General features: G+C 52.0%; 1 protein-coding gene across 4 annotated transcripts in view; it reads left to right on the forward strand.

Moving 5' to 3' along the window:
- Positions 1-6616: 6616 nt before the first annotated feature.
- Positions 6617-15326, forward strand: part of BRD1 (bromodomain containing 1) — a 65404-nt gene continuing 56694 nt past the window's right edge. For all 4 annotated transcript variants that reach the window (XR_010790319.1, XM_066591886.1, XM_066591887.1 and 1 more), the window contains exon 1: positions 6617-6907. The gene's annotated coding sequence lies outside the window, so the exon portion shown is untranslated. The remainder of the gene's footprint in view (positions 6908-15326) is intronic.

Consider the following 15326-nt stretch of genomic DNA (forward strand, 5'->3'; position numbering starts at 1 on the left):
AATACCCCCATATCGCACTTGCCACCATGTGAAAGCCCCATGAATGCGAGGCGTTTTCATGCAAAAACAGCTGCGCATCGCTTTAGGGATGAAGGAATCCCCCCACCGCTGCTGTCACAGCCACAGCAGAGGATTGTGGAGTTCTCTCATTGCTTTCAAACAATGGGGCTGCGTGTGAGATCATGCAGCCAGATAGAACATGCCGCAATGTGTTCCTGCATAACATCGCGGTGCCATGTGGGAAAACATCGCTTATGTGTATGAACCCATTCAGCTGAATGGAGTTCATATTTGTATGAGATTTGTGCTCCTCAAAATGCAAAAATCTCATGTGATTTTTCTCGGCTGTGTGAAACCGGCCTAAGACTATTGGCTCTTTTACACTGATTGAGAAGCTCGCGATTCTTGTTTGCTTGGGTGAATGAGTTGCTGACGTCACCGCTGGCTCGTTGGCGCTCATGCAACCTCTTTACACAAGCAAATCATCGGTGGGAATCGTGAACTTCTGGTTCAGCGTTTCACATCCCTACGTGAGGCACCGAACGATCGCTGTTTATGTTTAATCACTTTTTATTAAAGTTTGTGTATATATCAAAATAAAATAAACAGTAGCAAGTAGGTCTCACAGGACCGTAGAAATTGTATGGAACATTTAGGCTGGCTGTCCATTGGCGAGGTGTCATTGTGAGATCCGCCGCGATAAATCGCACGTGGAGCTCGATTGACACTCTTTCCATAAGATAACTATGGAAAGCGCAGCCTACTGCACACGAGCAAAAATCACAGCGATTTTCTGCTCACATGATTAAACTTGCGGCATGCCGCGATTCTCCACCGTGAGTCTATCATTAATATAGGTTTATTGCAGAGACCTTTTAGTGCTCCCCCCTCCTCCTCCGCGTCGGAATATCTGTAGCGATATTCCATCCAACAGAACATTTTCTTGCGTAGTTTCAAAACACAGTAAGTCCATGCATTTCTCCTTTTGATTTTATGATTAGTCAACTTTCACGTGGTATTGTTATAGGAAGGGGATAAATCCCCTAGGACTTATGAGGTCAACAATTCAAGCTTCTACATTGCCGAATCTATGGATCCATTTTACTAAGGTTATTATAGTGAAATAGATAACTATACATCCATGTTGTCAAACCAAAAGGAGGTAATATCTGAGTTACAACCTTTAAAGGGGTTGTCCCGCGCCGAAATGGAAATTTTTTTTTTTAAACATACCCCCACCTTGTGCAGCGTTAAAAACAATCCTTTTGTTATTTGAAAAAAAAAAAATTGCTTACCTGCATCACCGTTCTGCAGCTTCTTCTTTTAAAGATGGCCGCCGGTCCTTTTCCAAGGATGCACCACGGTTTTCTCCCATGGTGCACCGCGGGTCTTCTCCCATGGTGCACCATGGATTTTCTTCTCCTGTCTTGCGTTCCACTGCCGATGCAGCCACCTCATTGGCTGATCGGCAACACGTGACGGAGGCGGAGCTACAATGACACGGAGAAGAGGGAGGAGCCAGCACGCAGCTCGTGAGCCCGGAGGGAGACAGAAGAAGAATCCTGCGGTGCGCAAGCGCGACTGTTCGTGCGACTAAGAAGCAGCTTTAGTCGGCGCCATGGCGACGGGGACGCTAGCAACGGAGTGGGTAAGTGTATAACTTCTGTATGGCTCATATTTAATGCACGATGTATATTACAAAGTGCATTAATATGGCCATACAGAAGTGCTTAACCCCACTTGCTTTCATGGGACAACCCCTTTAACACAACCAAATTAAACTCCATATAGGTTTAATATTGTTATCTTAGTAGAAAGGAATTTAACAGAGACGAGAAAGAGAAGGAAAAAGTAAGGAAGGAAGAAAGGAAAAGAGAGAAAGAAAAAGAAAAAAAGAAGGCGCTGAGGGCGGGGAAGTTTCACAGATACATATCAAAAGAGTAAATTGGGGGGGGGGCCTTGCAGCATCTGAGGAGCAGGCCCACAGCCCCGGAGACAGTGGGATAGAGAAAGACCTTGTCACGGGGCTCCACCATCTCCTCCCCTGAGGGTAGCTTGGGACCCGACCACGTTACTGTTGGGGGAAATCAATGGATCTTGCAGTTGAATAGTCCACCACCAGAGGAGTATATTTTGGAACAAAACTGGGAATGGTCGATCTTGTCCATTTGCTTAAACGTTTCGTTAGACCGATCTTTGTAGTGTCCGTGTGACAGATCCTCACTCAACTCTCCAGACTGACTTACTCCCCACGCATTGCATTCTGCAAACACATATATCATGCAACATCACATGCTCACAATTGACACACACAAAACAATACATTTTCCAAACAGAACAGAACATACCTGACAGTAACCCTTTCAGTCCTGCAGCCATCCAATACACATAAATCAAATGCACTCCACAAACAAGACATTGACAACACATTGACATAAGACAAACATAGAACATTCTGGTGGGGACCCCACTAACTCTGGGCCACTACATCCTGAGGTATCACTTGTGGCGTGACACTGACATGATCTTATTCAATTCCTGTATCCACTCACAGATAGTGGGTTTTTGTGGAGTCTTCCAATGTCTGGGGATAACAGCAAGTGCTGCGGGTAAAAAATGGCGTAAGAGATCATTCTTTATTGACGAGATAGATTCTGGAAGGATGGAGAGCAGGGCAATCTGAGGGGATGCTGTAATAGATCGTCTGATAACTTTAGTGTAGGTGGAGAACACTATGTTCCAAAATGGTCTAAGTGAAGGACAGTCCCACCCCACGTGCAGCATGGTTCCAGTGCTCCAGCTGCATCTCCAGCAATTTGGCGTAATTGATGGATAGATATGATGTAGCGGTACCGGACATCAGTACCATCTTGTTACTAGCTTATAATTCTTCCCCCGAGCTTTATAGGCCACAGACAACTTGTGAGACAGTAGAAATGCTTTGCTCCACTCCTCTTGTGTTATGGATATGGCAAGCTCTTCTTCCCATGTGCTCATAAAAATAGGGTCCTGAGTAAATTGGCCCTCAATCAACCATCCATAAACTTGTGAGAGGCACCGGATTGGAGGCGACATTTTAGTAAAGACAGTTTCAAAGGGAGTCAGAGGGGCTGTGAACGCAGATTTAGATATGATAGTGCTGAGATAGTGTGAAAGCTGCATGTATGACAACCATGAGAGTGAAACTTCTGGGTGCAGGTTTTTATGTTTGGTCAAGGAGGGTGTCCTGTTTCTGTTCAGAATCTGGTGGATTCTAGTATCATCTGACTCAGGCGACCCCATGAATCTCTCTGTTGCAAGGCCAGGGGGAAACTCAGGATTATGGAAGAGGGGAGTCAGAGGGCCTCTTCGTCTAGAAAGAATTTTTTTTTTGCAGCAATCCTATCCCATTTTACCTTATTGTGGGGTCTTAATGAGGGCAATATCCATGGTAAGGTTTCTAGAGAAATTCCCACAATGTCAGTTTTCAATTGGATCCATTGTTTGGACTGCCCATGAAAGTTCCAGTCATGCAGTCATAAGAGGACAGTAGCGGTGTGATAAAGCTTAAGGTCAGGAAACCCCATCCCTCCTGCAGTTTTAGGTTTTGAGAGGGTTCGGTAGCTAATGTATCTCCCTCGAGGGATTAGTCTAGCCAAGTATTTGATATTGCAATTTTGCCATTTAAATTGGAACTGCTGGGATAGATGCTGACTTTCAGAGGATGGTAAAGAGATATTTAATGCCTCTGATTTAGTGATATTAATTTTAAAGTTCCTGAGTTTCCCATACTTCTGCCAGAATAGATGGGAGGGAAATACAGGGCTGGGTGATATATAGAAGCAAATCATCAGCATATAGTGATGCCTTATACTGCTGGGACCCAATGGTGAGACCGTGTACACTGGAGTTTCGCTGCAAGGCTATAGCTACATGTTCCGTGACCAGTGCAAAAAGAAAGGAGATAGGGGGCAGCCCTGCCTGGTGCCATTATTAATGGAAACGGGAGTTGGGAGTATTCCGTTTGTTCTGACCTGCGCCGAAGGTCTGTCATAGAGGGAGAGGATCTTGTCAATGAATCCCTGCCCTATGCCTATCTGTGTGAGTGATGCTCGGAGGAAACCCCAGTACACCCGTTCAACGGCTTTTAAACTAAAAAACACCGAAATTAAACAAAAAGTGGATTTTAGTTTTTCACCTTCTTTTATCAAAAGTAGAGTTTTGTTAGTGTTATCGCTAGCTTCCCGGCCCCCATAAACCCCACCTGGTCTCCGTGTATTAATGACGGGAGGATAGGATTAAGTATGTTCGCTACGTATTTAGAGTATAGTTTAATATCGCTCTTGATCAGAGAGATGGGCCTGAACGATCGGTGTTTAAACGCAACGAGAAGCCAACGAGCAGACGATTTTTATGCCGACTGAAACTAAACGAGAAGCGCACGATTTTCGTTCATCATTCGGTCATTGGCTCAAATTTAAACTGAACGATTATTGTTCACTATTGTTTGGTTTTTGGAAGGTACCGATGATTCAAGCCACATGACGATCACGGCATCACATCTACTGATTGTCAATGGAGTCGCTGTATGACACGCGATTTTATGTGACCGTGATACGATTGTCACGCTAAAATCCAACACTAACGGATATTTGGTCGTAAGCAGCATTGCCAGCCTGAACCACAATACAAGTCAGGGTCGCCTGTGATTTGTGCGCAACGTGTTCGCAATTTTAAAGCTTTTTCTTTTACAATCAAATCATAAACAGTTGCAGTACAGCGAGTCGCTACAACGCTTCTAGTCACACGCCCAAAATATAGTAGAAACAATGTGGCCGCATAAATGGTTAAAACACTAAACCTTTATTTCTCTATGGCTTTAAAGATAAAGCCACGTTTCAACCTGCATTAGGTCTTTATCAAGCTTGATAGACACGCCGAGGATAACGCGTCTGTTTGCGGTCTGATCTACGTGGAATTACACAGATGTGACTTTAGCCTAACGCTTCCTGCACACGGGCGAGCTCGATATTACGCTCACCAGCGTGTGATTTACCAGCAGCTGCGAGGCAATAATGCCTGGCCTCACGACAGTAAAGTAGCGCTCCTCCGGCGTGGATTTTCTCGGCTCTGTGAAAGTGGCTAAATGAATATAAACCCCATTCTTTTAAATGGGTTCATTCACAGGAATGATCTTTTTCTCTTGTGGCATGTCCCATCTTTGGGCGTTTCCCTGGAACTCCTCGCACAATGTTTTTAATGGGGCTGGAAAACACATGGCGCGAGGTGCGCACAAGTGCGATGTGAGGTTTCGCATTGAAAACAATGGGAAACACTTGCCAATCCTCTAAGGTGGCTGAACGCTGTGCCGGACGATCGCTGCTTCCCGGAAGCGATGGGACATCTCACGTTCCCGAGTGGGATATTGGGCCGAGCTCCATGGTCCAATATTGCGCTCGCCTGTGTGAAGTTAGCCTAAGGCCTCATGTCCACGGGCAAAAGAAGAATTAAAATCCGCAGCGGATTTTAACTCTTCTCCTGCCCGCGGATCCACACCCCATAGGGATGCATTGACCACCCGCGGGTAGATAAATACCCACGGTTGGTCAATAAAAGGGATTTTAAAAAAAATGGAGCATGAAAAAATCTGGAACATGCTCCATTTCCATGCGGGTTTCAGCGCTCATGTCCGCGGGGCAGGAGGGACCCGCTACGGATTCTCCACGGAGAATCCGTAGCGGGCCTGATTTTCCCCGTGGACATGAGGCCTAAGGCAGAGATTTATAAGGCCTCATGTCCACGGGGAAAATCAGGCCCGCTACGGATTCCGCGGACATGAGCGCTTAAAATAAGAATTAACTTACATCTCGCCCGCTCCGGATCTTCCCTTCGCCGCGGCTTCATCTTCTCTCCGTCGCGGCCGGATCTTCTTTCTTCGGCCCGGCGGATGCACAGGGCACGTCGGTTGCGTGCCTCACGCATGCGCTGGCCCGAAGAAAGAAGATCCATCCGTGACGGAGAGAAGATGAAGCCGCGGCGAAGGGAAGATCCGGAGCAGGTGAGTAAATTCCGATTTTGGTCTCTCGCGGATCCGGACGGCTTCCATAGAAGCCTGCGGGAGCCGTCCCCGCGGGAGACCCGCACGAAAATGGAGCATGGTCCAGATTTTTTCATGCTCCATTTTTAAAAAATCCCTTTTATTGACCATCCGTGGGTATTTATCTACCCGCGGGTGGTCAATGCATCCCTATGGGGTGCGGATCCGCGGGTGGTCAATGCATCCCTATGGGATGCGGATCCGCGGGCAGGAGAAGTGTTAAAATCCGCTGCGGATTTTAATTCTTCTTTTGCCCGTGGACATGAGGCCTAAGACTGGCTAAAATAAACTAAAAGATAAAGTGTCTTTGTCGCCCGTGGCAACCATCCCAGCTCTGCTTCCATTCCTCCTAGGGCTGCTGACTGGTTATCTGGCCTGATGCTTCCAGCACACTGCCACTAGTGCGCTCCCTCGTTACCATGACAACACTGTGATCCGGGCACAACCCCTGCCTCTTCCATCATGGCGGCACGTAGCGGACGTGACGCCGTTACGTTGCTCCAGCGGAGAGGGGCGGTACGCGTTCTGGTGAAACCGCATTGTTTGTTTCAAAGGAAGAATCTGGGCCGAGCCGCGGCCGCCGTGTGTACAGCCGGGGACAGGCCAGGACGTGCACACGGAGCCGGGGAAGGGGCTCGCGGCTGCTCCCGGGGCCCCTCCTCCTCCTTCCGCACCGTTCAGGGGAGGGAGTCAAACCGGAAGGTCTGGAGAGGAGGGGAAGCTTTTGTGGTCGCTCCGTGGCGGTGGCCGCAGCTCGCGGGCAGCCTGGGAAACCGATTGGCCGCCATTAGGCGCTCGCCCGACCGTCCACCGTCAGCCCGCTGTCCTCAGGTAACGACGCCCCTTGCGCCCTGTGGCTGCGCCGCTCTCTCCTCCCCCATCCCCAGCCGGCGTCAGGGGAAGGAGGACGCCGCTTGTCTCCTGCCTGCTGCGCTGGTTTTGTTAGCCGCCATGTTTGCCGCTCCGGCCGGCCGGCTGACACTGGCGCTGGACGCCGTCTAACGGCCACCCATTGATTTGAACGGGCCCGGGAAAGTGTTTGGTGCAGTGACGTCACGGGGCTGGCTCCCGGCCCAAGTTTGGGGGGACATTTAACTCTTGAGCCGCCGTCGGGGTCAGCAGGGCCGGCAGCGGGGCTTCATTATGGGATCGGCTGTTGGCAAACACTCAGCTGCCTATCAGCGCTGCACTGCTTAAAGGGACAGGCCACTGCATACAGCCTCCACAGCCCCCGTATGTGTGATGGTGGGGGCAGGCCACTGCATACAGCCCCCGTATGTGTGATGGTGGGGGCAGGCCACTGCATACAGCCCCCGTATGTGTGATGGTGGGGGCAGGCCACTGCATACAGCCCCCGTATGTGTGATGGTGGGGGCAGGCCACTGCATACAGCCCCCGTATGTGTGATGGTGGGGGCAGGCCACTGCATACAGCCCCCGTATGTGTGATGGTGGGGGCAGGCCACTGCATACAGCCCCCGTATGTGTGATGGTGGGGGCAGGCCACTGCATACAGCCCCCGTATGTGTGATGGTGGGGGCAGGCCACTGCATACAGCCCCCGTATGTGTGATGGTGGGGGCAGGCCACTGCATACAGCCTCCACAGCCCCCGTATGTGTGGTGGTGGGGGCAGGCCACTGCATGCAGCCCCCGTATGTGTGATGGTGGGGGCAGGCCACTGCATGCAGCCCCCGTATGTGTGATGGTGGGGGCAGGCCACTGCATGCAGCCCCCGTATGTGTGATGGTGGGGGCAGGCCACTACATACAGCCCCCGTATGTGTGATGGTGGGGGCAGGCCACTACATACAGCCCCCGTATGTGTGATGGTGGGGGCAGGCCACTACATACAGCCCCCGTATGTGTGATGGTGGGGGCAGGCCACTACATACAGCCCCCGTATGTGTGATGGTGGGGGCAGGCCACTACATACAGCCCCCGTATGTGTGATGGTGGGGGCAGGCCACTGCATACAGCCCCCGTATGTGTGATGGTGGGGGCAGGCCACTGCATGCAGCCCCCGTATGTGTGATGGTGGGGGCAGGCCACTGCATGCAGCCCACGTATGTGTGATGGTGGGGGCAGGCCACTGCATACAGCCCCCGTATGTGTGATGGTGGGGGCAGGCCACTGCATACAGCCCCCGTATGTGTGATGGTGGGGGCAGGCCACTGCATACAGCCCCCGTATGTGTGATGGTGGGGGCAGGCCACTGCATACAGCCCCCGTATGTGTGATGGTGGGGGCAGGCCACTGCATACAGCCCCCGTATGTGTGATGGTGGGGGCAGGCCACTGCATACAGCCCCCGTATGTGTGATGGTGGGGGCAGGCCACTGCATACAGCCCCTGTACGTGTGATGATGGGGGCAGGCCACTGCATACAGCGCCCACAGCCCCCCTGTACGTGTGATGATGGGGGCAGGCCACTGCATACAGCGCCCACAGCCCCCCTGTACGTGTGATGATGGGGGCAGGCCACTGCATACAGCGCCCACAGCCCCCCCTGTACGTGTGATGATGGGGGCAGGCCACTGCATACAGCGCCCACAGCCCCCCCCTGTATGTGTGGGCAGGCCACTGCATACAGCGCCCGCCCCCCCCTGTATGTTTGGGCAGGCCACTGCATACAGCGCCCCCCCCCCCCCCCCTGTATGTTTGGGCAGGCCACTGCATACAGCGCCCGCCCCCCCCCCCTGTATGTTTGGGCAGGCCACTGCATACAGCGCCCCCCCCCTGTATGTGTGGGCAGGCCACTGCATACAGTGCCCACAGCCCCCCCCCCTGTATGTGTGGGCAGGCCACTGCATACAGCGCCCACAGCCCCCCCCCCTGTATGTGTGGGCAGGCCACTGCATACAGCGCCCACAGCCCCCCCCCCTGTATGTGTGGGCAGGCCACTGCATACAGCGCCCACAGCCCCCCCCCCCCTGTATGTGTGGGCAGGCCACTGCATACAGCGCCCACAGCCCCCCCCCCTGTATGTGTGGGCAGGCCACTGCATACAGCGCCCACAGCCCCCCCCTGTATGTGTGGGCAGGCCACTGCATACAGCGCCCACAGCCCCCCCCCTGTATGTGTGGGCAGGCCACTGCATACAGCGCCCACAGCCCCCCCCTGTATGTGTGGGCAGGCCACTGCATACAGCGCCCACAGCCCCCCCCTGTATGTGTGGGCAGGCCACTGCATACAGCGCCCACAGCCCCCCCCCCTGTATGTGTGGGCAGGCCACTGCATACAGCGCCCACAGCCCCCCCCTGTATGTGTGGGCAGGCCACTGCATACAGCGCCCACAGCCCCCCCCTGTATGTGTGGGCAGGCCACTGCATACTGCGCCCACAGCCCCCCTCTGTATGTGTGGGCAGGCCACTGCATACAGCGCCCACAGCCCCTCCGTATGTTTGGTGGGGGCAGGCTACTGCATACAGCGTTCACGCCCCCCCCCCCCCCGTATGTGTGATGGCGGGGGCAGGCCACTGCATACAGCCCCCCCCCCCCGTATGTGTGATGGCGGGGGCAGGCCACTGCATACAGCGCCCCCCCTCCGTATGTGTGATGGCGGGGACCCGCCTCTTCATACACCGTCCACAGCCCCCGTATGTGTGATGGCGGGGGCAGGCCACTGCATACAGCGCCCCCCCCCCCCCATGTGTGTGATGGCGGGGGCAGGCCACTGCATACAGCGCCCCCTCCCGTATGTGTGATGGCGGGGGCAGGCCACTGCATACAGCGCCCCCCCCTCCGTATGTGTGATGGTGGGGACCCGCCTCTTCATACACCGTCCACAGCCCCCGTATGTGTGATGGCGGGGGCAGTCCCAGGTGTCTGGATTTGAGCAGTGTTATTTCCTGATGGGCAGGCATCTGTCTTACAGCGCAGCACCTTTAGGCCGCCGTTGCAGGCACACTCAGGGCTCCCGTCCACAGGCAGGTTTCACTCCATAGTACATGTGTGTTGTACACTGTTACACGGTGAATGGAGGCAATGACAGTCAATGGCCATTCATTCTTTCTGGACACCAGCGTGTAGACCCTGTGTATCGCTACGCATGAGAAATAGATCGCAGCATGTATCGCACACAGCCCTTCTATGGACTACGTGTGATACGCTGTCCTTACGCAACACATTTCTTGCCCGCAGCGTTGTCCGTGATGTCAGATTCCCGGGCATGTGCCATACTCTGCTTATAGTCTCTGCCGGCAGAGCGTATGGGCTGTGTATGTGTAAAGCACTGCAGGGGACCCGTGGCATTTGACGCAGACACCGTGGGCATGAACCCTTAGGTTGCCCGCACATGAATGTGTTTTTGCTGCAGAATCTGCAATGGACGTCTGCTCTGCGGATCCACAGCAAATACCGTACATAGCATGCTACGGGAAATCCATTCTTCCTGCACATTCGTGGAAACCTATTGCGGCTCCCGCTCGCAGAGGAGGAAATCGCAGCATGCTCTATTTTTGGGGTGGATTCCATGCAGACGGCTTCCATTGAAGTCAATGGAAGCCGTCCAACCTGCAGATCGCAGATTCTGCGTCATTTGTACTGCGCATGTCTGGTGGCTCGCCGCGACCATCCGCAGTACAGATGAAGAGGAAGAGACGTGCGGATGCCGGCTGCTGTCAGGGTCGGGCTGTGGCATCCGGCTCTGCCGTGTGCAGTGGACTCAGTGTAATGTCTTTGCACCGTGAATAGGGCTCTTCTGCATGTGTATCGGCGTCTTCCACCACACTACTCCTGCCGGCAGGGCATGCTCATCTGCACGCAGCCGAAATGTGCATACAGTATACACACGGGAACAAGCCCATTGAAATCAATGGGTTCTATTCACTGTATATTATGCGTGTAAATACGTCTGTGTGAAGCCGGTCTTACCGTCGGGGCTGCTCTCTGATGTGTGGAGATAACCAGAGCTGCTTCTAGCATCCTACACCAAAACCACAAGACCAGCGCCTTTCATCACACCGTTCACTTTCTCACCGCAGCTTTGCATTCTGGAGCAGCCCTGAGTGTGTCTAGGTGTGCAGAGATGATCTGATCGCGTTACCCTTGCCCACTGGTTGGGTAATGGCCCTTCTATGGTTGTCGGCGCTCGTGCAGAGTGCGTAGGCTGAAAGATGCCGCTGGCTTCTCGCTCAGTGCTTCACCTCCTATGTGACACAGAGCGTTTACACGCAACGAGAAGCCAACGATTCAGCGATAGCTTTTTTTATTTCCACTGACTTGAAGTCAGCAATAGACAACTGCAAAATAAAGTGAGCCATTTATTTACTTTTTTTGTGAACGATTATTGCTCAGATTCATTAGTTTGAATGAATTTTGAGTGACTTATTGTTACGTGTAAATAAGCCGTAAGCTGAACAGCTGATTAAGGCCTCCCGTCCACGGCGATATTTTACTGGGTTTCCTGTGGTGATAAGCCGAACGCGGGTAACGCAATTAACGCTTTCCATAGGATACCTATAGAAAGCGCAGCCCGATGGTACATAAGTGGAAAATTGTGGCCATTTTTCGCTTGCGTATAAAAATCGTGGCATGCTGCGACTTCCTGTGATGAACCGATCATTATGATGGGTAACTCGCAGTGACATAATGCTCTCCTGCAGCGGCTCCTTCGGCGGTATATCGCAATGCCCGTGGACCGCCGGCCGTAAACCCAAATCATCTGATTTCTGCTGTAAAAGTCTGTGTTTTTCTTTGTAGTATAAGTAGTGACTTCTGGCCCTTTTCCACCAAACCATAACCTCACGATTCCTGTTTACCGAAGCTGCTGACTTCATCGCCAGCTTATTAACGCTCATGCAGCGTGTTTACACGGACAGATCATCTTTGGGAATCGTGATCGTCTAATTCAGTGTTTCAAAGCAACGAGAAGCCAATGATTATTTTTATGCAGGCTGAAACTGAACGGTGAATGAAAAGCCCCTGATTCCCATTGGTCGTCGGCTTAATGCTAATTGTTCAGTCGTTCGCGGTCACTGGTACAGCGCATATGAGTGATTTACAAGCGAACGTTTACCCTTATAAACAGGCTTCACAAGCCAACTGTCATTGTTTCATGGTCCACCCTAAGGGATCATGCCCACGAGCGGCATATGCCCACAGATTCACGCCGTGGGAGTACCATGATTCAAAACAAAGTGCCAGCAAGTGATCGCGTTTTTTCACGGTCTCCATTCCTTGAAAGTGCCAGCAAGTGATCGCGTTTTTTCACGGTCTCCATTCCTTGATATTAATGGAGCCCTCCCGTGGCGTAAATCTGCGGTAAAATAGAACATGCTGTGATATTTTTTTTTTCCGCTCGCGGAAATCCGCAATAGAAATCCTCATGTGTGCGTTGGCAGGCAGACGTTATTGGCTTCAATAGAGCCATGCCACTGCGAAATTCACATGTGGATTTCTGCCACAGGAAATGTGTTGCAAATCCGTCCGTGGCCATTCACCCTTAGGCCGGCTGCACACGGCTGTGACAGGCTCCGCCGCGGAATTCTGCGGCGGAACTCGTGACGGCGCCCCCCAGGAGACCCCAAGCTTCCCCGCTCACGGCCGCCGTGTCACGTGATGTGCCGGCCGCGTCATATGACGCAGCCGCGGTAGGCGGGGAAGCGTTTTCACGCTATCTTCCGCTGTGCTGCAGCGGAAGATAGTGTGAGCGGCGGGTTCCATTGACTGCAATGGAAGCCGTCCGCGCGTACACCCGTGGCAAATAGAGCATGCCGCAAGTGAGGACGGCAGATTTCACGGTGCGGAATTCCGCACCGTGAGCACTGAGCTATTAGGTTCAATAGAACCTAATAGCTGCGGGCAACGCAGCAGATTTCCGCCGCGAATTACATGGCGGAAATCCATTCGTGGGAAGGTGCCCTTAGGCAGGATTCACACAAATGGATTTGCACACGCAAAATATGCAGTGAATTTTCCATTTCAATTTCAATGGTTTTGTTTACATGTGTGCATTTTTCCTGCGTTTCGGTCGCTCAAAATAAACACAGCATGCTCTATTATCCTGCGCAGCAGAAGTCCCTACAAGGCCCAATGTCCACGGGCGGATTTTAATTATAAAAACCGTGGGAGATCCGCAGCCTTAGGCGCCTCTAGGGATGCATTAGCATCCGCAAAATAATTTAGAGTGTGTGGTTCGCACATGTGAGAAGAAATCACAGCATGCTCCATTTTTCTGCAGATCCCGTGGGACTTCACTGGAAGCAGTCCGATCCGCGCCACAGCTGTCAATGTGGACGTGCCGTGGATTTGCGGGAAAGCAGGAGATTTAAAAAAATAAACAAATTTGCCCTTCGCATGCGTTCGGCACATCGCCGGCATGTAAGGATGCATCCACGTGCTGAAAAAAAGATCCGGCTGGCGCAGAGGAGACCCGCACTGGATCTGGACAGGCAAGAAAATGCATTTTCCTGTCCTGTCTGTGGGCACGGCTGGGTTCTGCTGTGGAAGTCAGTGGTGGAATCCGTGCATGAAAATGGACATTGGGCCCTAAAGTCATTGGGGATGTACAAATGCGTGCGCATGAAACAGTGTAACTGCACAAGAGAAAGGAACCTCTTGGACTCATTAGACTAATTGTGGCTGGGAGCATCGGTGCGCCTTTTTTTTTTTTACACGTGCAATTGTGCATAAGTTGCATGTACAAAAAGTACAGTAAATTACGCTGATGCGTGTTTGTGTGTGAATCCAGCCTTATGCCGCCCGCAGACGGCCGGGTCGGATCCCGCTGTGAGAATTCTCGCAGCGCGACCTGACCCGAGCCCCTACTGAGAGCAGCACGTCACTCACCTGCTCCTGCGGCCCCGGATGTTTCATGTGCCAGCCGCCGGCACAGATCGGAGTTGGCGGCCGGGGAGTGAGCCCCGCACAGAAATACAGCGTGCTGTGATTTGTTTTCTGCGCGGGATTTCGCACAGACAAATCGCGGCTGTCTGCATAGGATTGTGTCTTGTAATGCAATCCTATGCAGGCGTATACGGGTGGAAATTCTGCGGGGAATCCCGCCGCGGAATTTCTGCCCGTGTGCAGGAGGCCTTACTGATAAAAATCAGAATAAAATTAGACATGAAGGATGGGGTTTTAATCCCCCTCCAGTAATGTAATATCAACATCCCTCAGTCATCACGGCTTCCCCCTCTGTAGTGCTTTCTTCTACAGCTCCCCCGTCTGTGATAATGTACTGTGCAGCGCCCCCTACTGTCAGTGGTATCCCTGTGCTAGCCTCCTTCTTGACATTGCTTCAGCAGCTTTGCACTGTTGGAGCGGGGCACTGCGTGGTACATAGGCATAGCTCTGATTGGCTGAGACTGGCCCAATCAGCGCTATGCTTAGTTGAAGCATGGCTCGTGGGCTCATCAGTGCTATGCATTGATCCCCCGGTCTGCGCCCCACTAGCCCCGTACCTCGGCCGCATATTACTTATTGCATTATTCAGGCAAAAATCTGAATCGTGGGGCACTAAAGTGGCAAATGAATCAAATAAGGGCTCATGTCCACGGGTGTTGTATCGGGGTATGGGATGCCGGCAGAGACCGTACTAGACCTGTCCGTGAAGCTTACGCATGCTGTCATGCACAGTGTGACTCTAGTGTTGTGGGCTTTGTTTTTTCTTTTAAATCCCCGCTCTGATTCATATCAGGGTTGCATCCTAAAGTATAGGGCTCACTGCTTGGTACACGGGAAAATAAAGTATGCCGCACCCTATTTCTTATGCATATCTACATGCAGCGTTTACACGCCGGTCTGTGTGGATTAATGAAAGGCCATTGACTCCATTCAGTGTATTAGGCAGCTATGCCACACACGCGTAATACGCAGTGATAAAATGCCCGTGGACCTGAGCCCTAATTCGATTAATTACCCAGCCCTAGTAGATGACTAGCTGCAGCGTGTAGACAGCCTAATGTCAATGTTTAGACCGACTTAGAAACTACTGTGAAATAGCAAGCTTTGCATAAAACAATAGTACGAGCAGGTATGTGAGATGAATGCTGCTTCCACCTACAGGTCCCTTTCTTCCCTGTTCCTCCTTTTTCCTAAACTATGCATTAATGTTAGAAAAACTGCTAAAATCCGTCTTGATAGTGTTTTTACAGACTCTTGTATGAGTGGCCTTAGTGCTTTCAGTTCAGCTCCACCTGTACACGGTATCCTGTAAAGGTCCATTTATACGCAACAATTATTGCTCAAAATTTGCTCAGAAGCCATCGCTTGAGCGATAATCGTTGTGTGTAAATACTCACATCTTTCTCT

This window comes from Eleutherodactylus coqui, chromosome 2 (genome assembly GCF_035609145.1).
Source record: "Eleutherodactylus coqui strain aEleCoq1 chromosome 2, aEleCoq1.hap1, whole genome shotgun sequence".
NCBI lineage: Eukaryota > Metazoa > Chordata > Amphibia > Anura > Eleutherodactylidae > Eleutherodactylus > Eleutherodactylus coqui.